Source organism: Taurulus bubalis (assembly GCF_910589615.1).
Source record: "Taurulus bubalis genome assembly, chromosome: 4".
Classification (NCBI taxonomy): Eukaryota; Metazoa; Chordata; class Actinopteri; order Perciformes; family Cottidae; genus Taurulus; species Taurulus bubalis.
Genome location: NC_136592.1, coordinates 2,253,533 through 2,280,534, shown reverse-complemented (window position 1 = coordinate 2,280,534; position 27,002 = coordinate 2,253,533).

Genomic DNA, 27,002 nt, shown 5'->3' with positions numbered 1-27,002 from the left:
CATGTAATGCATCATAGAATACCAGACATTCAAGTTGTACTATATTGTAAGAGTACCTGATGCTCTCATCATGTTTTAGTGCTTTAAGTTGCATTTCTAACTTTTTATGCTCCGAAAAGACTTTTCAGCCTTAACAGAGTCCAAAAGTGCATTTTGTTGTCAAACACTTAGATTCTATGATTTCCTGCATTTAATGCATCATAGAATACCAGACATTCAAGTTTCATTGTAATATAAGAGTACCTGATGCTCTCATTACGTTTTACTGCTTTAAAGTGCATTTCTAACTTTTTATGCTCCGAAAAGACTTTTCAGCCTTAACAGAGTCCAAAAGTGCATTTTGTTGTCAAACACTTAGATTCTTTGATTTTCTGCATGTAATGCATCATAGAATACCAGACATTCAAGTTTCATTGTAATATAAGAGTACCTGATGCTCTCATTACGTTTTACTGCTTTAAAGTGCATTTCTAACTTTTTATGCTCCAAAAAGACTTTTCAGCCTTAACAGAGTCCAAAAGTGCATTTTGTTGTCAAACACTTAGATTCTATGATTTCCTACATGTAATGCATCATAGAATACCAGACATTCAAGTTGTACTATAGTGTAAGAGTACCTGATGCTCTCATCATGTTTTAGTGCTTTAAGTTGCATTTCTAACTTTTTATGCTCCGAAAAGACTTTTCAGCCTTAACAGAGTCCAAAAGTGCATTTTGTTGTCAAACACTTAGATTCTATGATTTCCTACATGTAATGCATCATAGAATACCAGACATTCAAGTTGTACTATAGTGTAAGAGTACCTGATGCTCTCATCACGTTTTAGTGCTTTAAGTTGCATTTCTAACTTTTTATGCTCCGAAAAGACTTTTCAGCCTTAACAGAGTCCAAAAGTGCATTTTGTTGTCAAACACTTAGATTCTATGATTTCCTGCATTTAATGCATCATAGAATACCAGACATTCAAGTTTCATTGTAATATAAGAGTACCTGATGCTCTCATTACGTTTTACTGCTTTAAAGTGCATTTCTAACTTTTTATGCTCCGAAAAGACTTTTCAGCCTTAACAGAGTCCAAAAGTGCATTTTGTTGTCAAACACTTAGATTCTATGATTTCCTACATGTAATGCATCATAGAATACCAGACATTCAAGTTGTACTATAGTGTAAGAGTACCTGATGCTCTCATCATGTTTTAGTGCTTTAAGTTGCATTTCTAACTTTTTATGCTCCGAAAAGACTTTTCAGCCTTAACAGAGTCCAAAAGTGCATTTTGTTGTCAAACACTTAGATTCTATGATTTCCTGCATTTAATGCATCATAGAATACCAGACATTCAAGTTTCATTGTAATATAAGAGTACCTGATGCTCTCATTACGTTTTACTGCTTTAAAGTGCATTTCTAACTTTTTATGCTCCGAAAAGACTTTTCAGCCTTAACAGAGTCCAAAAGTGCATTTTGTTGTCAAACACTTAGATTCTTTGATTTTCTGCATGTAATGCATCATAGAATACCAGACATTCAAGTTTCATTGTAATATAAGAGTACCTGATGCTCTCATTACGTTTTACTGCTTTAAAGTGCATTTCTAACTTTTTATGCTCCGAAAAGACTTTTCAGCCTTAACAGAGTCCAAAAGTGCATTTTGTTGTCAAACACTTAGATTCTATGATTTCCTACATGTAATGCATCATAGAATACCAGACATTCAAGTTGTACTATAGTGTAAGAGTACCTGATGCTCTCATCATGTTTTAGTGCTTTAAGTTGCATTTCTAACTTTTTATGCTCCGAAAAGACTTTTCAGCCTTAACAGAGTCCAAAAGTGCATTTTGTTGTCAAACACTTAGATTCTATGATTTCCTACATGTAATGCATCATAGAATACCAGACATTCAAGTTGTACTATAGTGTAAGAGTACCTGATGCTCTCATCACGTTTTAGACTTTTAAGTTGCATTTCTAACTTTTTATGCTCCGAAAAGACTTTTCAGCCTTAACAGAGTCCAAAAGTGCATTTTGTTGTCAAACACTTAGATTCTATGATTTCCTACATGTAATGCATCATAGAATACCAGACATTCAAGTTTCATTGTAATATAAGAGTACCTGATGCTCTCATTACGTTTTACTGCTTTAAAGTGCATTTCCAACTTTTATGCTCCGAAAAGACGTTTCAGCCTCAACAGAGTCCAAAAGTGCATTTTGTTGTCAAACACTTAGATTCTATGATTTCCTACATGTAATGCATCATAGAATACCAGACATTCAAGTTTCATTGTAATATAAGAGTACCTGATGCTCTCATTACGTTTTACTGCTTTAAAGTGCATTTCTAACTTTTTATGCTCCGAAAAGACTTTTCAGCCTTAACAGAGTCCAAAAGTGCATTTTGTTGTCAAACACTTAGATTCTTTGATTTTCTGCATGTAATGCATCATAGAATACCAGACATTCAAGTTTCATTGTAATATAAGAGTACCTGATGCTCTCATTACGTTTTACTGCTTTAAAGTGCATTTCTAACTTTTTATGCTCCGAAAAGACTTTTCAGCCTTAACAGAGTCCAAAAGTGCATTTTGTTGTCAAACACTTAGATTCTATGATTTCCTACATGTAATGCATCATAGAATACCAGACATTCAAGTTGTACTATAGTGTAAGAGTACCTGATGCTCTCATCATGTTTTAGTGCTTTAAGTTGCATTTCTAACTTTTTATGCTCCGAAAAGACTTTTCAGCCTTAACAGAGTCCAAAAGTGCATTTTGTTGTCAAACACTTAGATTCTATGATTTCCTACATGTAATGCATCATAGAATACCAGACATTCAAGTTGTACTATAGTGTAAGAGTACCTGATGCTCTCATCACGTTTTAGACTTTTAAGTTGCATTTCTAACTTTTTATGCTCCGAAAAGACTTTTCAGCCTTAACAGAGTCCAAAAGTGCATTTTGTTGTCAAACACTTAGATTCTATGATTTCCTACATGTAATGCATCATAGAATACCAGACATTCAAGTTTCATTGTAATATAAGAGTACCTGATGCTCTCATTACGTTTTACTGCTTTAAAGTGCATTTCCAACTTTTATGCTCCGAAAAGACGTTTCAGCCTCAACAGAGTCCAAAAGTGCATTTTGTTGTCAAACACTTAGATTCTATGATTTCCTACATGTAATGCATCATAGAATACCAGACATTCAAGTTTCATTGTAATATAAGACTACCTGATGCTCTCATTACGTTTTACTGCTTTAAAGTGCATTTCTAACTTTTTATGCCCTGAAAAGACTTTTCAGACTTAACAGAGTCCAAAAGTGCATTTTGTTGTCAAACACTTAGATTCTTTGATTTTCTGCATGTAATGCATCATAGAATACCAGACATTCAAGTTGTACTATAGTGTAAGAGTACCTGATGCTCTCATCATGTTTTAGTGCTTTAAGTTGCATTTCTAACTTTTTATGCTCCGAAAAGACTTTTCAGACTTAACAGAGTCCAAAAGTGCATTTTGTTGTCAAACACTTAGATTCTATGATTTCCTACATGTAATGCATCATAGAATACCAGACATTCAAGTTGTACTATAGTGTAAGAGTACCTGATGCTCTCATCATGTTTTAGTGCTTTAAGTTGCATTTCTAACTTTTTATGCTCCGAAAAGACTTTTCAGCCTTAACAGAGTCCAAAAGTGCATTTTGTTGTCAAACACTTAGATTCTATGATTTCCTACATTTAATGCATCATAGAATACCAGACATTCAAGTTTCATTGTAATATAAGAGTACCTGATGCTCTCATTACGTTTTACTGCTTTAAAGTGCATTTCCAACTTTTATGCTCCGAAAAGACGTTTCAGCCTCAACAGAGTCCAAAAGTGCATTTTGTTGTCAAACACTTAGATTCTATGATTTCCTACATGTAATGCATCATAGAATACCAGACATTCAAGTTTCATTGTAATATAAGACTACCTGATGCTCTCATTACGTTTTACTGCTTTAAAGTGCATTTCTAACTTTTTATGCCCTGAAAAGACTTTTCAGACTTAACAGAGTCCAAAAGTGCATTTTGTTGTCAAACACTTAGATTCTTTGATTTTCTGCATGTAATGCATCATAGAATACCAGACATTCAAGTTGTACTATAGTGTAAGAGTACCTGATGCTCTCATCATGTTTTAGTGCTTTAAGTTGCATTTCTAACTTTTTATGCTCCGAAAAGACTTTTCAGACTTAACAGAGTCCAAAAGTGCATTTTGTTGTCAAACACTTAGATTCTATGATTTCCTACATGTAATGCATCATAGAATACCAGACATTCAAGTTGTACTATAGTGTAAGAGTACCTGATGCTCTCATCATGTTTTAGTGCTTTAAGTTGCATTTCTAACTTTTTATGCTCCGAAAAGACTTTTCAGCCTTAACAGAGTCCAAAAGTGCATTTTGTTGTCAAACACTTAGATTCTATGATTTCCTGCATTTAATGCATCATAGAATACCAGACATTCAAGTTGTACTATAGTGTAAGAGTACCTGATGCTCTCATCATGTTTTAGTGCTTTAAGTTGCATTTCTAACTTTTTATGCTCCGAAAAGACTTTTCAGCCTTAACAGAGTCCAAAAGTGCATTTTGTTGTCAAACACTTAGATTCTATGATTTCCTACATGTAATGCATCATAGAATACCAGACATTCAAGTTGTACTATAGTGTAAGAGTACCTGATGCTCTCATCATGTTTTAGTGCTTTAAGTTGCATTTCTAACTTTTTATGCTCCGAAAAGACTTTTCAGCCTTAACAGAGTCCAAAAGTGCATTTTGTTGTCAAACACTTAGATTCTATGATTTCCTACATGTAATGCATCATAGAATACCAGACATTCAAGTTGTACTATAGTGTAAGAGTACCTGATGCTCTCATCATGTTTTAGTGCTTTAAGTTGCATTTCTAACTTTTTATGCTCCGAAAAGACTTTTCAGCCTTAACAGAGTCCAAAAGTGCATTTTGTTGTCAAACACTTAGATTCTATGATTTCCTGCATTTAATGCATCATAGAATACCAGACATTCAAGTTTCATTGTAATATAAGAGTACCTGATGCTCTCATTACGTTTTACTGCTTTAAAGTGCATTTCTAACTTTTTATGCTCCGAAAAGACTTTTCAGCCTTAACAGAGTCCAAAAGTGCATTTTGTTGTCAAACACTTAGATTCTTTGATTTTCTGCATGTAATGCATCATAGAATACCAGACATTCAAGTTTCATTGTAATATAAGAGTACCTGATGCTCTCATTACGTTTTACTGCTTTAAAGTGCATTTCTAACTTTTTATGCTCCGAAAAGACTTTTCAGCCTTAACAGAGTCCAAAAGTGCATTTTGTTGTCAAACACTTAGATTCTATGATTTCCTGCATTTAATGCATCATAGAATACCAGACATTCAAGTTTCATTGTAATATAAGAGTACCTGATGCTCTCATTACGTTTTACTGCTTTAAAGTGCATTTCTAACTTTTTATGCTCCGAAAAGACTTTTCAGCCTTAACAGAGTCCAAAAGTGCATTTTGTTGTCAAACACTTAGATTCTTTGATTTTCTGCATGTAATGCATCATAGAATACCAGACATTCAAGTTTCATTGCAATATAAGAGTACCTGATGCTCTCATTACGTTTTACTGCTTTAAAGTGCATTTCTAACTTTTTATGCTCCGAAAAGACTTTTCAGCCTTAACAGAGTCCAAAAGTGCATTTTGTTGTCAAAAACTTAGATTCTATGATTTCCTGCATTTAATGCATCATAGAATACCAGACATTCAAGTTGTACTATAGTGTAAGAGTACCTGATGCTCTCATCATGTTTTAGTGCTTTAAGTTGCATTTCTAACTTTTTATGCTCCGAAAAGACTTTTCAGCCTTAACAGAGTCCAAAAGTGCATTTTGTTGTCAAACACTTAGATTCTATGATTTCCTACATGTAATGCATCATAGAATACCAGACATTCAAGTTGTACTATAGTGTAAGAGTACCTGATGCTCTCATCATGTTTTAGTGCTTTAAGTTGCATTTCTAACTTTTTATGCTCCGAAAAGACTTTTCAGCCTTAACAGAGTCCAAAAGTGCATTTTGTTGTCAAACACTTAGATTCTATGATTTCCTACATGTAATGCATCATAGAATACCAGACATTCAAGTTGTACTATAGTGTAAGAGTACCTGATGCTCTCATCATGTTTTAGTGCTTTAAGTTGCATTTCTAACTTTTTATGCTCCGAAAAGACTTTTCAGCCTTAACAGAGTCCAAAAGTGCATTTTGTTGTCAAACACTTAGATTCTATGATTTCCTGCATTTAATGCATCATAGAATACCAGACATTCAAGTTTCATTGTAATATAAGAGTACCTGATGCTCTCATTACGTTTTACTGCTTTAAAGTGCATTTCTAACTTTTTATGCTCCGAAAAGATTTTTCAGCCTTAACAGAGTCCAAAAGTGCATTTTGTTGTCAAACACTTAGATTCTTTGATTTTCTGCATGTAATGCATCATAGAATACCAGACATTCAAGTTTCATTGTAATATAAGAGTACCTGATGCTCTCATTACGTTTTACTGCTTTAAAGTGCATTTCTAACTTTTTATGCTCCGAAAAGACTTTTCAGCCTTAACAGAGTCCAAAAGTGCATTTTGTTGTCAAACACTTAGATTCTTTGATTTTCTGCATGTAATGCATCATAGAATACCAGACATTCAAGTTTCATTGTAATATAAGAGTACCTGATGCTCTCATTACGTTTTACTGCTTTAAAGTGCATTTCTAACTTTTTATGCTCCGAAAAGACTTTTCAGCCTTAACAGAGTCCAAAAGTGCATTTTGTTGTCAAACACTTAGATTCTATGATTTCCTGCATTTAATGCATCATAGAATACCAGACATTCAAGTTTCATTGTAATATAAGAGTACCTGATGCTCTCATTACGTTTTACTGCTTTAAAGTGCATTTCTAACTTTTTATGCTCCGAAAAGACTTTTCAGCCTTAACAGAGTCCAAAAGTGCATTTTGTTGTCAAACACTTAGATTCTTTGATTTTCTGCATGTAATGCATCATAGAATACCAGACATTCAAGTTTCATTGTAATATAAGAGTACCTGATGCTCTCATTACGTTTTACTGCTTTAAAGTGCATTTCTAACTTTTTATGCTCCGAAAAGACTTTTCAGCCTTAACAGAGTCCAAAAGTGCATTTTGTTGTCAAACACTTAGATTCTTTGATTTTCTGCATGTAATGCATCATAGAATACCAGACATTCAAGTTTCATTGTAATATAAGAGTACCTGATGCTCTCATTACGTTTTACTGCTTTAAAGTGCATTTCTAACTTTTTATGCTCCGAAAAGACTTTTCAGCCTTAACAGAGTCCAAAAGTGCATTTTGTTGTCAAACACTTAGATTCTATGTTTTCCTGCATTTAATGCATCATAGAATACCAGACATTCAAGTTTCATTGTAATATAAGAGTACCTGATGCTCTCAATACGTTTTACTGCTTTAAAGTGCATTTCTAACTTTTTATGCTCCGAAAAGACTTTTCAGCCTTAACAGAGTCCAAAAGTGCATTTTGTTGTCAAACACTTAGATTCTATGATTTCCTACATGTAATGCATCATAGAATACCAGACATTCAAGTTGTACTATAGTGTAAGAGTACCTGATGCTCTCATCATGTTTTAGTGCTTTAAGTTGCATTTCTAACTTTTTATGCTCCGAAAAGACTTTTCAGCCTTAACAGAGTCCAAAAGTGCATTTTGTTGTCAAACACTTAGATTCTATGATTTCCTACATGTAATGCATCATAGAATACCAGACATTCAAGTTGTACTATAGTGTAAGAGTACCTGATGCTCTCATCATGTTTTAGTGCTTTAAGTTGCATTTCTAACTTTTTATGCTCCGAAAAGACTTTTCAGCCTTAACAGAGTCCAAAAGTGCATTTTGTTGTCAAACACTTAGATTCTATGATTTCCTACATGTAATGCATCATAGAATACCAGACATTCAAGTTGTACTATAGTGTAAGAGTACCTGATGCTCTCATCATGTTTTAGTGCTTTAAGTTGCATTTCTAACTTTTTATGCTCCGAAAAGACTTTTCAGCCTTAACAGAGTCCAAAAGTGCATTTTGTTGTCAAACACTTAGATTCTATGATTTCCTACATGTAATGCATCATAGAATACCAGACATTCAAGTTGTACTATAGTGTAAGAGTACCTGATGCTCTCATCATGTTTTAGTGCTTTAAGTTGCATTTCTAACTTTTTTATGCTCCGAAAAGACTTTTCAGCCTTAACAGAGTCCAAAAGTGCATTTTGTTGTCAAACACTTAGATTCTATGATTTCCTGCATTTAATGCATCATAGAATACCAGACATTCAAGTTTCATTGTAATATAAGAGTACCTGATGCTCTCATTACGTTTTACTGCTTTAAAGTGCATTTCTAACTTTTTATGCTCCGAAAAGATTTTTCAGCCTTAACAGAGTCCAAAAGTGCATTTTGTTGTCAAACACTTAGATTCTTTGATTTTCTGCATGTAATGCATCATAGAATACCAGACATTCAAGTTTCATTGTAATATAAGAGTACCTGATGCTCTCATTACGTTTTACTGCTTTAAAGTGCATTTCTAACTTTTTATGCTCCGAAAAGACTTTTCAGCCTTAACAGAGTCCAAAAGTGCATTTTGTTGTCAAACACTTAGATTCTTTGATTTTCTGCATGTAATGCATCATAGAATACCAGACATTCAAGTTTCATTGTAATATAAGAGTACCTGATGCTCTCATTACGTTTTACTGCTTTTAAAGTGCATTTCTAACTTTTTTATGCTCCGAAAAGACTTTTCAGCCCTATACAGAGTCCAAAAGTGCATTTTGTTGTCAAACACTTAGATTCTATGATTTCCTGCATTTAATGCATCATAGAATACCAGACATTCAAGTTTCATTGTAATATAAGAGTACCTGATGCTCTCATTTACGTTTTACTGCTTTAAAGTGCATTTCTAACTTTATTATGCTCCGAAAAGACTTTTCAGCCTTTACAGAGTCCAAAAGTGCATTTTGTTGTCAAACACTTAGATTCTTTGATTTTCTGCATGTAATGCATCATAGAATACCAGACATTCAAGTTTCATTGTAATATAAGAGTACCTGATGCTCTCATTACGTTTTACTGCTTTAAAGTGCATTTCTAACTTTTATGCTCCGAAAAGACTTTTCAGCCTTAACAGAGTCCAAAAGTGCATTTTGTTGTCAAACACTTAGATTCTATGATTTCCTACATGTAATGCATCATAGAATACCAGACATTCAAGTTGTACTATAGTGTAAGAGGTAGCCTGATGCTCTCATCATGTTTTAGTGCTTTAAGTTGCATTTTCTAACTTTTTATGCTCCGAAAAGACTTTTTCAGCCTTAACAGAGTCCAAAAGTGCATTTTGTTGTCAAACACTTAGATTCTATGATTTCCTGCATTTAATGCATCATAGAATACCAGACATTCATAGTTTCATTGTAATATAAGAGTACCTGATGCTCTCATTACGTTTTACTGCTTTAAAGTGCATTTCTAACTTTTTATGCTCCGAAAAGACTTTTCCAGCCTTAACAGAGTCCAAAAGTGCATTTTGTTGTCAAACACTTAGATTCTTTGATTTTCTGCATGTAATGCATCATAGAATACCAGACATTCAAGTTTCATTGTAATATAAGAGTACCTGATGCTCTCATTACGTTTTACTGCTTTAAAGTGCATTTCTAACTTTTTATGCTCCGAAAAGACTTTTCAGCCTTAACAGAGTCCAAAAGTGCATTTTGTTGTCAAACACTTAGATTCTATGATTTCCTACATGTAATGCATCATAGAATACCAGACATTCAAGTTGTACTATAGTGTAAGAGTACCTGATGCTCTCATCATGTTTTAGTGCTTTAAGTTGCATTTCTAACTTTTTATGCTCCGAAAGACTTTCAGCCTTAACAGAGTCCAAAAGTGCATTTTGTTGTCAAACACTTAGATTCTATGATTTTCTGCATGTAATGCATCATAGAATACCAGACATTCAAGTTTCATTGTAATATAAGAGTACCTGATGCTCTCATTACGTTTTTACTGCTTTAAAGTGCATTTCTAACTTTTTATGCTCCGAAAAGACTTTTCAGCCTTAACAGAGTCCAAAAGTGCATTTTGTTGTCAAACACTTAGATTCTATGATTTCCTACATGTAATGCATCATAGAATACCAGACATTCAAGTTGTACTATAGTGTAAGAGTACCTGATGCTCTCATCATGTGTTTAGTGCTTTAAGTTGCATTTCTAAACTTTTTATGCTCCGAAAAGACTTTCAGCCTTAACAGAGTCCAAAAGTGCTATTTTGTTGTCAAACACTTAGATTCTATGATTTCCTGCATTTAATGCATCATAGAATACCAGACATTCAAGTTTCATTGCAATATAAGAGTACCTGATGCTCTCATTACGTTTTACTGCTTTAAAGTGGCATTTCTAACTTTTTATGCTCCGAAAAGACTTTTCAGCCTTAACAGAGTCCAAAAGTGCATTTTGTTGTCAAACACTTAGATTCTTTGATTTTCTGCATGTAAATGCATCATAGAATACCAGACATTCAAGTTTCATTGTAATATAAGAGTACCTGATGCTCTCATTACGTTTTAACTGCTTTAAAGTGCATTTTCTAACTTTTTATGCTCCGAAAAGACTTTTCAGCCTTAACAGAGTCCAAAAGTGCATTTTGTTGTCAAACACTTAGATTCTATGATTTCCTACATGTAATGCATCATAGAATACCAGACATTCAAGTTGTACTATAGTGTAAGAGTACCTGATGCTCTCATCATGTTTTAGTGCTTTAAGTTGCATTTCTAACTTTTTATGCTCCGAAAAGACTTTTCAGCCTTAACAGAGTCCAAAAGTGCATTTTGTTGTCAAACACTTAGATTCTATGATTTCCTGCATTTAATGCATCATAGAATACCAGACATTCAAGTTTCATTGTAATATAAGAGTACCTGATGCTCTCATTACGTTTTACTGCTTTAAAGTGCATTTCTAACTTTTATGCTCCGAAAAGACTTTTCAGCCTTAACAGAGTCCAAAAGTGCATTTTGGTTGTCAAACACTTAGATTCTTTGATTTTCTGCATGTAATGCATCATAGAATACCAGACATTCAAGTTTCATTGTAATATAAGAGTACCTGATGCTCTCATTACGTTTTACTGCTTTAAAGTGCATTTCTAACTTTTTATGCTCCAAAAAGACTTTTCAGCCTTAACAGAGTCCAAAAGTGCATTTTGTTGTCAAACACTTAGATTCTATGATTTCCTACATGTAATGCATCATAGAATACCAGACATTCAAGTTGTACTATAGTGTAAGAGTACCGCTCTCATCATGTTTTAGTGCTTTAAGTTGCATTTCTAACTTTTTATGCTCCGAAAAGACTTTTCAGCCTTACAGAGTCCCAAAAGTGCATTTTGTTGTCAAACACTTAGATTCTATGATTTCCTACATGTAATGCATCATAGAATACCAGACATTCAAGTTGTACTATAGTGTAAGAGTACCTGATGCTCTCATCATGTTTTAGTGCTTTAAGTTGCATTTCTAACTTTTTATGCTCCGAAAAGACTTTTCAGCCTTAACAGAGTCCAAAAGTGGCATTTTGTTGTCAAACACTTAGATTCTATGATTTCCTGCATTTAATGCATCATAGAATACCAGACATTCAAGTTTCATTGTAATATAAGAGTACCTGATGCTCTCATTACGTTTTACTGCTTTAAAGTGCATTTCTAACTTTTTTATGCTCCGAAAAGACTTTTCAGCCTTAACAGAGTCCAAAAGTGCATTTTGTTGTCAAACACTTAGATTCTTTTATTTTCTGCATGTAATGCATCATAGAATACCAGACATTCAAGTTTCATTGTAATATAAGAGTACCTGATGCTCTCATTACGTTTTACTGCTTTAAAGTGCATTTCTAACTTTTTATGCTCCGAAAAGACTTTTCAGCCTTAACAGAGTCCAAAAGTGCATTTTGTTGTCAAACACTTAGATTCTATGATTTCCTACATGTAATGCATCATAGAATACCAGACATTCAAGTTGTACTATAGTGTAAGAGTACCTGATGCTCTCATCATGTTTTAGTGCTTTTAAGTTGCATTTCTAACTTTTTATGCTCCGAAAAGACTTTTCAGCCTTAACAGAGTCCAAAAGTGCATTTTGTTGTCAAACACTTAGATTCTATGATTTCCTACATGTAATGCAATCATAGAATACCAGACATTCAAGTTGTACTATAGTGTAAGAGTACCTGATGCTCTCATCATGTTTTAGTGCTTTAAGTTGCATTTCTAACTTTTTATGCTCCGAAAAGACTTTTCAGCCTTAACAGAGTCCAAAAGTGCATTTTGTTGTCAAACACTTAGATTCTATGATTTCCTACATGTAATGCATCATAGAATACCCAGACATTCAAGTTGTACTATAGTGTAAGAGTACCTGATGCTCTCATCATGTTTTAGTGCTTTAAGTTGCATTTCTAACTTTTATGCTCCGAAAAGACTTTTCAGCCTTAACAGAGTCCAAAAGTGCATTTTGTTGTCAAACACTTAGATTCTATGATTTCCTGCATTTAATGCATCATAGAATACCAGACATTCAAGTGTGTACTATATTGTAAGAGTACCTGATGCTGTCTCACGTTTTACTGCTTTAAGTTGCATTTCCAACTTTTATGCTCCGAAAAGACTTTTCAGCCTTAACAGAGTCCAAAAGTGCATTTTGTTGTCAAACACTTAGATTCTATGATTTCCTGCATTTAATGCATCATAGAATACCAGACATTCAAGTTGTACTATATTGTAAGAGTACCTGATGCTCTCATCACGTTTTACTGCTTTAAAGTGCATTTCTAACTTTTTATGACCCGAAAAGACTTTTCAGACTTAACAGAGTCCAAAAGTGCATTTTGTTGTCAAACACTTAGATTCTATGATTTCCTACATGTAATGCATCATAGAATACCAGACATTCAAGTTGTACTATAGTGTAAGAGTACCTGATGCTCTCATCATGTTTTAGTGCTTTAAGTTGCATTTCTAACTTTTTATGCTCCGAAAAGACTTTCAGCCTTAACAGAGTCCAAAAGTGCATTTTGTTGTCAAACACTTAGATTCTATGATTTCCTGCATTTAAATGCATCATAGAATACCAGACATTCAAGTTTCATTGTAATATAAGAGTACCTGATGCTCTCATTACGTTTTACTGCTTTAAAGTGCATTTCTAACTTTTTATGCTCCGAAAAGACTTTTCAGCCTTAACAGAGTCCAAAAGTGCATTTTGTTGTCAAACACTTAGATTCTTTGATTTTCTGCATGTAATGCATCATAGAATACCAGGACATTCAAGTTTCATTGTAATTTAAGAGTTACCTGATGCTCTCATTACGTTTTACTGCTTTAAAGTGCATTTCTAACTTTTTATGCTCCGAAAAGACTTTTCAGCCTTAACAGAGTCCAAAAGTGCATTTTGTTGTCAAACACTTAGATTCTATGATTTCCTACATGTAATGCATCATAGAATACCAGACATTCAAGTTGTACTATAGTGTAAGAGTACCTGATGCTCTCATCATGTTTTAGTGCTTTAAGTTGCATTTCTAACTTTTTATGCTTCGAAAAGACTTTTCAGCCTTAACAGAGTCCAAAAGTGCATTTTGTTGTCAAACACTTAGATTCTTTGATTTTCTGCATGTAATGCATCATAGAATACCAGACATTCAAGTTTCATTGTAATATAAGAGTACCTGATGCTCTCATTACGTTTTACTGCTTTAAAGTGCATTTCTAACTTTTTATGCTCCGAAAAGACTTTTCAGCCTTAACAGAGTCCAAAAGTGCATTTTGTTGTCAAACACTTAGATTCTTTGATTTTCTGCATGTAATGCATCATAGAATACCAGACATTCAAGTTTCATTGTAATATAAGAGTACCTGATGCTCTCATTACGTTTTACTGCTTTAAAGTGCATTTCTAACTTTTTATGCTCCGAAAAGACTTTTCAGCCTTAACAGAGTCCAAAAGTGCATTTTGTTGTCAAACACTTAGATTCTATGATTTCCTACATGTAATGCATCATAGAATACCAGACATTCAAGTTGTACTATAGTGTAAGAGTACCTGATGCTCTCATCATGTTTTAGTGCTTTAAGTTGCATTTCTAACTTTTTATGCTCCGAAAAGACTTTTCAGCCTTAACAGAGTCCAAAAGTGCATTTTGTTGTCAAACACTTAGATTCTTTGATTTTCTGCATGTAATGCATCATAGAATACCAGACATTCAAGTTGTACTATAGTGTAAGAGTACCTGATGCTCTCATCATGTTTTAGTGCTTTAAGTTGCATTTCTAACTTTTTATGCTCCGAAAAGACTTTTCAGCCTTAACAGAGTCCAAAAGTGCATTTTGTTGTCAAACACTTAGATTCTATGATTTCCTGCATTTAATGCATCATAGAATACCAGACATTCAAGTTTCATTGTAATATAAGAGTACCTGATGCTCTCATTACGTTTTACTGCTTTAAAGTGCATTTCTAACTTTTTATGCCCTGAAAAGACTTTTCAGACTTAACAGAGTCCAAAAGTGCATTTTGTTGTCAAACACTTAGATTCTTTGATTTTCTGCATGTAATGCATCATAGAATACCAGACATTCAAGTTGTACTATAGTATAAGAGTACCTGATGCTCTCATCACGTTTTAGTGCTTTAAGTTGCATTTCTAACTTTTTATGCTCCGAAAAGACTTTTCAGCCTTAACAGAGTCCAAAAGTGCATTTTGTTTTTAAACACTTAGATTATATGATTTCCTGCATTTAATGCATCATAGAATACCAGACATTCAAGTTGTACTATAGTGTAAGAGTACCTGATGCTCTTATCACGTTTTAGTGCTTTAAGTTGCATTTCTAACTTTTTATGCTCCGAAAAGACTTTTCAGCCTTAACAGAGTCCAAAAGTGCATTTTGTTTTTAAACACTTAGATTATATGATTTCCTGCATTTAATGCATCATAGAATACCAGACATTCAAGTTTCATTGTAATATAAGAGTACCTGATGCTCTCATTACGTTTTACTGCTTTAAAGTGCATTTCTAACTTTTTATGCTCCGAAAAGACTTTTCAGCCTTAACAGAGTCCAAAAGTGCATTTTGTTGTCAAACACTTAGATTCTTTGATTTTCTGCATGTAATGCATCATAGAATACCAGACATTCAAGTTGTACTATAGTATAAGAGTACCTGATGCTCTCATCACGTTTTAGTGCTTTAAGTTGCATTTCTAACTTTTTATGCTCCGAAAAGACTTTTCAGCCTTAACAGAGTCCAAAAGTGCATTTTGTTTTTAAACACTTAGATTATATGATTTCCTGCATTTAATGCATCATAGAATACCAGACATTCAAGTTTCATTGTAATATAAGAGTACCTGATGCTCTCATTACGTTTTACTGCTTTAAAGTGCATTTCTAACTTTTTATGCTCCGAAAAGACTTTTCAGCCTTAACAGAGTCCAAAAGTGCATTTTGTTGTCAAACACTTAGATTCTTTGATTTTCTGCATGTAATGCATCATAGAATACCAGACATTCAAGTTTCATTGTAATATAAGAGTACCTGATGCTCTCATTACGTTTTACTGCTTTAAAGTGCATTTCTAACTTTTTATGCTCCGAAAAGACTTTTCAGCCTTAACAGAGTCCAAAAGTGCATTTTGTTGTCAAACACTTAGATTCTATGATTTCCTACATGTAATGCATCATAGAATACCAGACATTCAAGTTGTACTATAGTGTAAGAGTACCTGATGCTCTCATCATGTTTTAGTGCTTTAAGTTGCATTTCTAACTTTTTATGCTCCGAAAAGACTTTTCAGCCTTAACAGAGTCCAAAAGTGCATTTTGTTGTCAAACACTTAGATTCTATGATTTCCTGCATTTAATGCATCATAGAATACCAGACATTCAAGTTTCATTGTAATATAAGAGTACCTGATGCTCTCATTACGTTTTACTGCTTTAAAGTGCATTTCTAACTTTTTATGCTCCGAAAAGACTTTTCAGCCTTAACAGAGTCCAAAAGTGCATTTTGTTGTCAAACACTTAGATTCTTTGATTTTCTGCATGTAATGCATCATAGAATACCAGACATTCAAGTTTCATTGTAATATAAGAGTACCTGATGCTCTCATTACGTTTTACTGCTTTAAAGTGCATTTCTAACTTTTTATGCTCCGAAAAGACTTTTCAGACTTAACAGAGTCCAAAAGTGCATTTTGTTGTCAAACACTTAGATTCTATGATTTCCTACATGTAATGCATCATAGAATACCAGACATTCAAGTTGTACTATAGTGTAAGAGTACCTGATGCTCTCATCATGTTTTAGTGCTTTAAGTTGCATTTCTAACTTTTTATGCTCCGAAAAGACTTTTCAGCCTTAACAGAGTCCAAAAGTGCATTTTGTTGTCAAACACTTAGATTCTATGATTTCCTGCATTTAATGCATCATAGAATACCAGACATTCAAGTTTCATTGTAATATAAGAGTACCTGATGCTCTCATTACGTTTTACTGCTTTAAAGTGATTTTCTAACTTTTTATGCTCCGAAAAGACTTTTCAGCCTTAACAGAGTCCAAAAGTGCATTTTGTTGTCAAACACTTAGATTCTATGATTTCCTACATGTAATGCATCATAGAATACCAGACATTCAAGTTGTACTATAGTGTAAGAGTACCTGATGCTCTCATCATGTTTTACTGCTTTAAGTTGCATTTCTAACTTTTTATGCTCCGAAAAGACTTTTCAGCCTTAACAGAGTCCAAAAGTGCATTTTGTTGTCAAACACTTAGATTCTATGATTTCCTACATGTAATGCATCATAGAATACCAGACATTCAAGTTGTACTATAGTGTAAGAGTACCTGATGCTCTCATCATGTTTTAGTGCTTTAAGTTGCATTTCTAACTTTTTATGCTCCGAAAAGACTTTTCAGCCTTAACAGAGTCCAAAAGTGCATTTTGTTGTCAAACACTTAGATTCTATGATTTCCTACATGTAATGCATCATAGAATACCAGACATTCAAGTTGTACTATAGTGTAAGAGTACCTGATGCTCTCATCATGTTTTAGTGCTTTAAGTTGCATTTCTAACTTTTTATGCTCCGAAAAGACTTTTCAGCCTTAACAGAGTCCAAAAGTGCATTTTGTTGTCAAACACTTAGATTCTATGATTTCCTGCATTTAATGCATCATAGAATACCAGACATTCAAGTTGTACTATATTGTAAGAGTACCTGATGCTGTCATCACGTTTTACTGCTTTAAGTTGCATTTCCAACTTTTATGCTCCGAAAAGACTTTTCAGCCTTAACAGAGTCCAAAAGTGCATTTTGTTGTCAAACACTTAGATTCTATGATTTCCTACATGTAATGCATCATAGAATACCAGACATTCAAGTTGTACTATAGTTTAAGAGTACCTGATGCTCTCATCATGTTTTAGTGCTTTAAGTTGCATTTCTACCTTTTTATGCTCCGAAAAGACTTTTCAGCCTAACAGAGTCCAAAAGTGCATTTTGTTGTCAAACACTTAGATTCTATGATTTCCTACATGTAATGCATCATAGAATACCAGACATTCAAGTTGTACTATAGTGTAAGAGTACCTGATGCTCTCATCACGTTTTAGACTTTTAAGTTGCATTTCTAACTTGTTATGCTCCGAAAAGACTTTTCAGCCTTAACAGAGTCCAAAAGTGCATTTTGTTGTCAAACACTCAGATTCTATGATTTCCTACATGTAATGCATCATAGAATACCAGACATTCAAGTTTCATTGTAATATAAGAGTACCTGATGCTCTCATTACGTTTTACTGCTTTAAAGTGCATTTCCAACTTTTATGCTCCGAAAAGACGTTTCAGCCTCAACAGAGTCCAAAAGTGCATTTTGTTGTCAAACACTTAGATTCTATGATTTCCTACATGTAATGCATCATAGAATACCAGACATTCAAGTTTCATTGTAATATAAGACTACCTGATGCTCTCATTACGTTTTACTGCTTTAAAGTGCATTTCTAACTTTTTATGCCCTGAAAAGACTTTTCAGACTTAACAGAGTCCAAAAGTGCATTTTGTTGTCAAACACTTAGATTCTTTGATTTTCTGCATGTAATGCATCATAGAATACCAGACATTCAAGTTGTACTATAGTGTAAGAGTACCTGATGCTCTTATCACGTTTTAGTGCTTTAAGTTGCATTTCTAACTTTTTATGCTCCGAAAAGACTTTTCAGCCTTAACAGAGTCCAAAAGTGCATTTTGTTTTTAAACACTTAGATTATATGATTTCCTGCATTTAATGCATCATAGAATACCAGACATTCAAGTTGTACTATAGTGTAAGAGTACCTGATGCTCTTATCACGTTTTAGTGCTTTAAGTTGCATTTCTAACTTTTTATGCTCCGAAAAGACTTTTCAGCCTTAACAGAGTCCAAAAGTGCATTTTGTTTTTAAACACTTAGATTATATGATTTCCTGCATTTAATGCATCATAGAATACCAGACATTCAAGTTTCATTGTAATATAAGAGTACCTGATGCTCTCATTACGTTTTACTGCTTTAAAGTGCATTTCTAACTTTTTATGCTCCGAAAAGACTTTTCAGCCTTAACAGAGTCCAAAAGTGCATTTTGTTGTCAAACACTTAGATTCTATGATTTCCTGCATTTAATGCATCATAGAATACCAGACATTCAAGTTTCATTGTAATATAAGAGTACCTGATGCTCTCATTACGTTTTACTGCTTTAAAGTGCATTTCTAACTTTTTATGCTCCGAAAAGACTTTTCAGCCTTAACAGAGTCCAAAAGTGCATTTTGTTGTCAAACACTTAGATTCTTTGATTTTCTGCATGTAATGCATCATAGAATACCAGACATTCAAGTTGTACTATAGTGTAAGAGTACCTGATGCTCTCATCATGTTTTAGTGCTTTAAGTTGCATTTCTAACTTTTTATGCTCCGAAAAGACTTTTCAGCCTTAACAGAGTCCAAAAGTGCATTTTGTTGTCAAACACTTAGATTCTATGATTTCCTGCATTTAATGCATCATAGAATACCAGACATTCAAGTTTCATTGTAATATAAGAGTACCTGATGCTCTCATTACGTTTTACTGCTTTAAAGTGCATTTCTAACTTTTTATGCTCCGAAAAGACTTTTCAGCCTTAACAGAGTCCAAAAGTGCATTTTGTTGTCAAACACTTAGATTCTATGATTTCCTACATGTAATGCATCATAGAATACCAGACATTCAAGTTGTACTATAGTGTAAGAGTACCTGATGCTCTCATCATGTTTTAGTGCTTTAAGTTGCATTTCTAACTTTTTATGCTCCGAAAAGACTTTTCAGCCTTAACAGAGTCCAAAAGTGCATTTTGTTGTCAAACACTTAGATTCTATGATTTCCTACATGTAATGCATCATAGAATACCAGACATTCAAGTTGTACTATAGTGTAAGAGTACCTGATGCTCTCATCACGTTTTAGACTTTTAAGTTGCATTTCTAACTTTTTATGCTCCGAAAAGACTTTTCAGCCTTAACAGAGTCCAAAAGTGCATTTTGTTGTCAAACACTTAGATTCTATGATTTCCTACATGTAATGCATCATAGAATACCAGACATTCAAGTTTCATTGTAATATAAGAGTACCTGATGCTCTCATTACGTTTTACTGCTTTAAAGTGCATTTCCAACTTTTATGCTCCGAAAAGACGTTTCAGCCTCAACAGAGTCCAAAAGTGCATTTTGTTGTCAAACACTTAGATTCTATGATTTCCTACATGTAATGCATCATAGAATACCAGACATTCAAGTTTCATTGTAATATAAGACTACCTGATGCTCTCATTACGTTTTACTGCTTTAAAGTGCATTTCTAACTTTTTATGCCCTGAAAAGACTTTTCAGACTTAACAGAGTCCAAAAGTGCATTTTGTTGTCAAACACTTAGATTCTTTGATTTTCTGCATGTAATGCATCATAGAATACCAGACATTCAAGTTGTACTATAGTATAAGAGTACCTGATGCTCTCATCACGTTTTAGTGCTTTAAGTTGCATTTCTAACTTTTTATGCTCCGAAAAGACTTTTCAGCCTTAACAGAGTCCAAAAGTGCATTTTGTTTTTAAACACTTAGATTATATGATTTCCTGCATTTAATGCATCATAGAATACCAGACATTCAAGTTGTACTATAGTGTAAGAGTACCTGATGCTCTTATCACGTTTTAGTGCTTTAAGTTGCATTTCTAACTTTTTATGCTCCGAAAAGACTTTTCAGCCTTAACAGAGTCCAAAAGTGCATTTTGTTTTTAAAGACTTAGATTATATGATTTCCTGCATTTAATGCATCATAGAATACCAGACATTCAAGTTTCATTGTAATATAAGAGTACCTGATGCTCTCATTACGTTTTACTGCTTTAAAGTGCATTTCTAACTTTTTATGCTCCGAAAAGACTTTTCAGCCTTAACAGAGTCCAAAAGTGCATTTTGTTGTCAAACACTTAGATTCTTTGATTTTCTGCATGTAATGCATCATAGAATACCAGACATTCAAGTTGTACTATAGTATAAGAGTACCTGATGCTCTCATCACGTTTTAGTGCTTTAAGTTGCATTTCCAACTTTTATGCTCCGAAAAGACTTTTCAGCCTTAACAGAGTCCAAAAGTGCATTTTGTTTTTAAACACTTAGATTATATGATTTCCTGCATTTAATGCATCATAGAATACCAGACATTCAAGTTGTACTATAGTGTAAGAGTACCTGATGCTCTTATCACGTTTTAGTGCTTTAAGTTGCATTTCTAACTTTTTATGCTCCGAAAAGACTTTTCAGCCTTAACAGAGTCCAAAAGTGCATTTTGTTTTTAAACACTTAGATTATATGATTTCCTGCATTTAATGCATCATAGAATACCAGACATTCAAGTTTCATTGTAATATAAGAGTACCTGATGCTCTCATTACGTTTTACTGCTTTAAAGTGCATTTCTAACTTTTTATGCTCCGAAAAGACTTTTCAGCCTTAACAGAGTCCAAAAGTGCATTTTGTTGTCAAACACTTAGATTCTTTGATTTTCTGCATGTAATGCATCATAGAATACGAGACATTCAAGTTGTACTATAGTATAAGAGTACCTGATGCTCTCATCACGTTTTAGTGCTTTAAGTTGCATTTCCAACTTTTATGCTCCGAAAAGACTTTTCAGCCTTAACAGAGTCCAAAAGTGCATTTTGTTTTTAAACACTTAGATTATATGATTTCCTGCATTTAATGCATCATAGAATACCAGACATTCAAGTTGTACTATAGTGTAAGAGTACCTGATGCTCTTATCACGTTTTAGTGCTTTAAGTTGCATTTCTAACTTTTTATGCTCCGAAAAGACTTTTCAGCCTTAACAGAGTCCAAAAGTGCATTTTGTTTTTAAACACTTAGATTATATGATTTCCTGCATTTAATGCATCATAGAATACCAGACATTCAAGTTTCATTGTAATATAAGAGTACCTGATGCTCTCATTACGTTTTACTGCTTTAAAGTGCATTTCTAACTTTTTATGCTCCGAAAAGACTTTTCAGCCTTAACAGAGTCCAAAAGTGCATTTTGTTGTCAAACACTTAGATTCTTTGATTTTCTGCATGTAATGCATCATAGAATACCAGACATTCAAGTTGTACTATAGTATAAGAGTACCTGATGCTCTCATCACGTTTTAGTGCTTTAAGTTGCATTTCCAACTTTTATGCTCCGAAAAGACTTTTCAGCCTTAACAGAGTCCAAAAGTGCATTTTGTTTTTAAACACTTAGATTATATGATTTCCTGCATTTAATGCATCATAGAATACCAGACATTCAAGTTGTACTATAGTGTAAGAGTACCTGATGCTCTCATCACGTTTTAGTGCTTTAAGTTGCATTTCTAACTTTTTATGCTCCGAAAAGACTTTTCAGCCTTAACAGAGTCCAAAAGTGCATTTTGTTTTTAAACACTTAGATTATATGATTTCCTGCATTTAATGCATCATAGAATACCAGACATTCAAGTTTCATTGTAATATAAGAGTACCTGATGCTCTCATTACGTTTTACTGCTTTAAAGTGCATTTCTAACTTTTTATGCTCCGAAAAGACTTTTCAGCCTTAACAGAGTCCAAAAGTGCATTTTGTTGTCAAACACTTAGATTCTTTGATTTTCTGCATGTAATGCATCATAGAATACGAGACATTCAAGTTGTACTATAGTATAAGAGTACCTGATGCTCTCATCACGTTTTAGTGCTTTAAGTTGCATTTCCAACTTTTATGCTCCGAAAAGACTTTTCAGCCTTAACAGAGTCCAAAAGTGCATTTTGTTTTTAAACACTTAGATTATATGATTTCCTGCATTTAATGCATCATAGAATACCAGACATTCAAGTTGTACTATAGTGTAAGAGTACCTGATGCTCTTATCACGTTTTAGTGCTTTAAGTTGCATTTCTAACTTTTTATGCTCCGAAAAGACTTTTCAGCCTTAACAGAGTCCAAAAGTGCATTTTGTTTTTAAACACTTAGATTATATGATTTCCTGCATTTAATGCATCATAGAATACCAGACATTCAAGTTTCATTGTAATATAAGAGTACCTGATGCTCTCATTACGTTTTACTGCTTTAAAGTGCATTTCTAACTTTTTATGCTCCGAAAAGACTTTTCAGCCTTAACAGAGTCCAAAAGTGCATTTTGTTGTCAAACACTTAGATTCTTTGATTTTCTGCATGTAATGCATCATAGAATACGAGACATTCAAGTTGTACTATAGTATAAGAGTACCTGATGCTCTCATCACGTTTTAGTGCTTTAAGTTGCATTTCCAACTTTTATGCTCCGAAAAGACTTTTCAGCCTTAACAGAGTCCAAAAGTGCATTTTGTTGTCAAACACTTAGATTCTATGATTTCCTGCATTTAATGCATCATAGAATACCAGACATTCAAGTTTCATTGTAATATAAGAGTACCTGATGCTCTCATTACGTTTTACTGCTTTAAAGTGCATTTCTAACTTTTTATGCTCCGAAAAGACTTTTCAGCCTTAACAGAGTCCAAAAGTGCATTTTGTTGTCAAACACTTAGATTCTTTGATTTTCTGCATGTAATGCATCATAGAATACCAGACATTCAAGTTGTACTATAGTGTAAGAGTACCTGATGCTCTCATCATGTTTTAGTGCTTTAAGTTGCATTTCTAACTTTTTATGCTCCGAAAAGACTTTTCAGCCTTAACAGAGTCCAAAAGTGCATTTTGTTGTCAAACACTTAGATTCTATGATTTCCTGCATTTAATGCATCATAGAATACCAGACATTCAAGTTTCATTGTAATATAAGAGTACCTGATGCTCTCATTACGTTTTACTGCTTTAAAGTGCATTTCTAACTTTTTATGCTCCGAAAAGACTTTTCAGCCTTAACAGAGTCCAAAAGTGCATTTTGTTGTCAAACACTTAGATTCTATGATTTCCTACATGTAATGCATCATAGAATACCAGACATTCAAGTTGTACTATAGTGTAAGAGTACCTGATGCTCTCATCATGTTTTAGTGCTTTAAGTTGCATTTCTAACTTTTTATGCTCCGAAAAGACTTTTCAGCCTTAACAGAGTCCAAAAGTGCATTTTGTTGTCAAACACTTAGATTCTATGATTTCCTACATGTAATGCATCATAGAATACCAGACATTCAAGTTGTACTATAGTGTAAGAGTACCTGATGCTCTCATCACGTTTTAGACTTTTAAGTTGCATTTCTAACTTTTTATGCTCCGAAAAGACTTTTCAGCCTTAACAGAGTCCAAAAGTGCATTTTGTTGTCAAACACTTAGATTCTATGATTTCCTACATGTAATGCATCATAGAATACCAGACATTCAAGTTTCATTGTAATATAAGAGTACCTGATGCTCTCATTACGTTTTACTGCTTTAAAGTGCATTTCCAACTTTTATGCTCCGAAAAGACGTTTCAGCCTCAACAGAGTCCAAAAGTGCATTTTGTTGTCAAACACTTAGATTCTATGATTTCCTACATGTAATGCATCATAGAATACCAGACATTCAAGTTTCATTGTAATATAAGACTACCTGATGCTCTCATTACGTTTTACTGCTTTAAAGTGCATTTCTAACTTTTTATGCCCTGAAAAGACTTTTCAGACTTAACAGAGTCCAAAAGTGCATTTTGTTGTCAAACACTTAGATTCTTTGATTTTCTGCATGTAATGCATCATAGAATACCAGACATTCAAGTTGTACTATAGTATAAGAGTACCTGATGCTCTCATCACGTTTTAGTGCTTTAAGTTGCATTTCTAACTTTTTATGCTCCGAAAAGACTTTTCAGCCTTAACAGAGTCCAAAAGTGCATTTTGTTTTTAAACACTTAGATTATATGATTTCCTGCATTTAATGCATCATAGAATACCAGACATTCAAGTTGTACTATAGTGTAAGAGTACCTGATGCTCTTATCACGTTTTAGTGCTTTAAGTTGCATTTCTAACTTTTTATGCTCCGAAAAGACTTTTCAGCCTTAACAGAGTCCAAAAGTGCATTTTGTTTTTAAAGACTTAGATTATATGATTTCCTGCATTTAATGCATCATAGAATACCAGACATTCAAGTTTCATTGTAATATAAGAGTACCTGATGCTCTCATTACGTTTTACTGCTTTAAAGTGCATTTCTAACTTTTTATGCTCCGAAAAGACTTTTCAGCCTTAACAGAGTCCAAAAGTGCATTTTGTTGTCAAACACTTAGATTCTTTGATTTTCTGCATGTAATGCATCATAGAATACCAGACATTCAAGTTGTACTATAGTATAAGAGTACCTGATGCTCTCATCACGTTTTAGTGCTTTAAGTTGCATTTCCAACTTTTATGCTCCGAAAAGACTTTTCAGCCTTAACAGAGTCCAAAAGTGCATTTTGTTTTTAAACACTTAGATTATATGATTTCCTGCATTTAATGCATCATAGAATACCAGACATTCAAGTTGTACTATAGTGTAAGAGTACCTGATGCTCTTATCACGTTTTAGTGCTTTAAGTTGCATTTCTAACTTTTTATGCTCCGAAAAGACTTTTCAGCCTTAACAGAGTCCAAAAGTGCATTTTGTTTTTAAACACTTAGATTATATGATTTCCTGCATTTAATGCATCATAGAATACCAGACATTCAAGTTTCATTGTAATATAAGAGTACCTGATGCTCTCATTACGTTTTACTGCTTTAAAGTGCATTTCTAACTTTTTATGCTCCGAAAAGACTTTTCAGCCTTAACAGAGTCCAAAAGTGCATTTTGTTGTCAAACACTTAGATTCTTTGATTTTCTGCATGTAATGCATCATAGAATACGAGACATTCAAGTTGTACTATAGTATAAGAGTACCTGATGCTCTCATCACGTTTTAGTGCTTTAAGTTGCATTTCCAACTTTTATGCTCCGAAAAGACTTTTCAGCCTTAACAGAGTCCAAAAGTGCATTTTGTTTTTAAACACTTAGATTATATGATTTCCTGCATTTAATGCATCATAGAATACCAGACATTCAAGTTGTACTATAGTGTAAGAGTACCTGATGCTCTTATCACGTTTTAGTGCTTTAAGTTGCATTTCTAACTTTTTATGCTCCGAAAAGACTTTTCAGCCTTAACAGAGTCCAAAAGTGCATTTTGTTTTTAAACACTTAGATTATATGATTTCCTGCATTTAATGCATCATAGAATACCAGACATTCAAGTTTCATTGTAATATAAGAGTACCTGATGCTCTCATTACGTTTTACTGCTTTAAAGTGCATTTCTAACTTTTTATGCTCCGAAAAGACTTTTCAGCCTTAACAGAGTCCAAAAGTGCATTTTGTTGTCAAACACTTAGATTCTTTGATTTTCTGCATGTAATGCATCATAGAATACGAGACATTCAAGTTGTACTATAGTATAAGAGTACCTGATGCTCTCATCACGTTTTAGTGCTTTAAGTTGCATTTCCAACTTTTATGCTCCGAAAAGACTTTTCAGCCTTAACAGAGTCCAAAAGTGCATTTTGTTGTCAAACACTTAGATTCTATGATTTCCTGCATTTAATGCATCATAGAATACCAGACATTCAAGTTTCATTGTAATATAAGAGTACCTGATGCTCTCATTACGTTTTACTGCTTTAAAGTGCATTTCTAACTTTTTATGCTCCGAAAAGACTTTTCAGCCTTAACAGAGTCCAAAAGTGCATTTTGTTGTCAAACACTTAGATTCTTTGATTTTCTGCATGTAATGCATCATAGAATACCAGACATTCAAGTTGTACTATAGTATAAGAGTACCTGATGCTCTCATCACGTTTTAGTGCTTTAAGTTGCATTTCCAACTTTTATGCTCCGAAAAGACTTTTCAGCCTTAACAGAGTCCAAAAGTGCATTTTGTTGTCAAACACTTAGATTCTATGATTTCCTACATGTAATGCATCATAGAATACCAGACATTCCAGTTGTACTATAGTGTAAGAGTACCTGATGCTCTCATCATGTTTTAGTGCTTTAAGTTGCATTTCTAACTTTTTATGCTCCGAAAAGACTTTTCAGCCTTAACAGAGTCCAAAAGTGCATTTTGTTGTCAAACACTTAGATTCTATGATTTCCTGCATTTAATGCATCATAGAATACCAGACATTCAAGTTTCATTGTAATATAAGAGTACCTGATGCTCTCATTACGT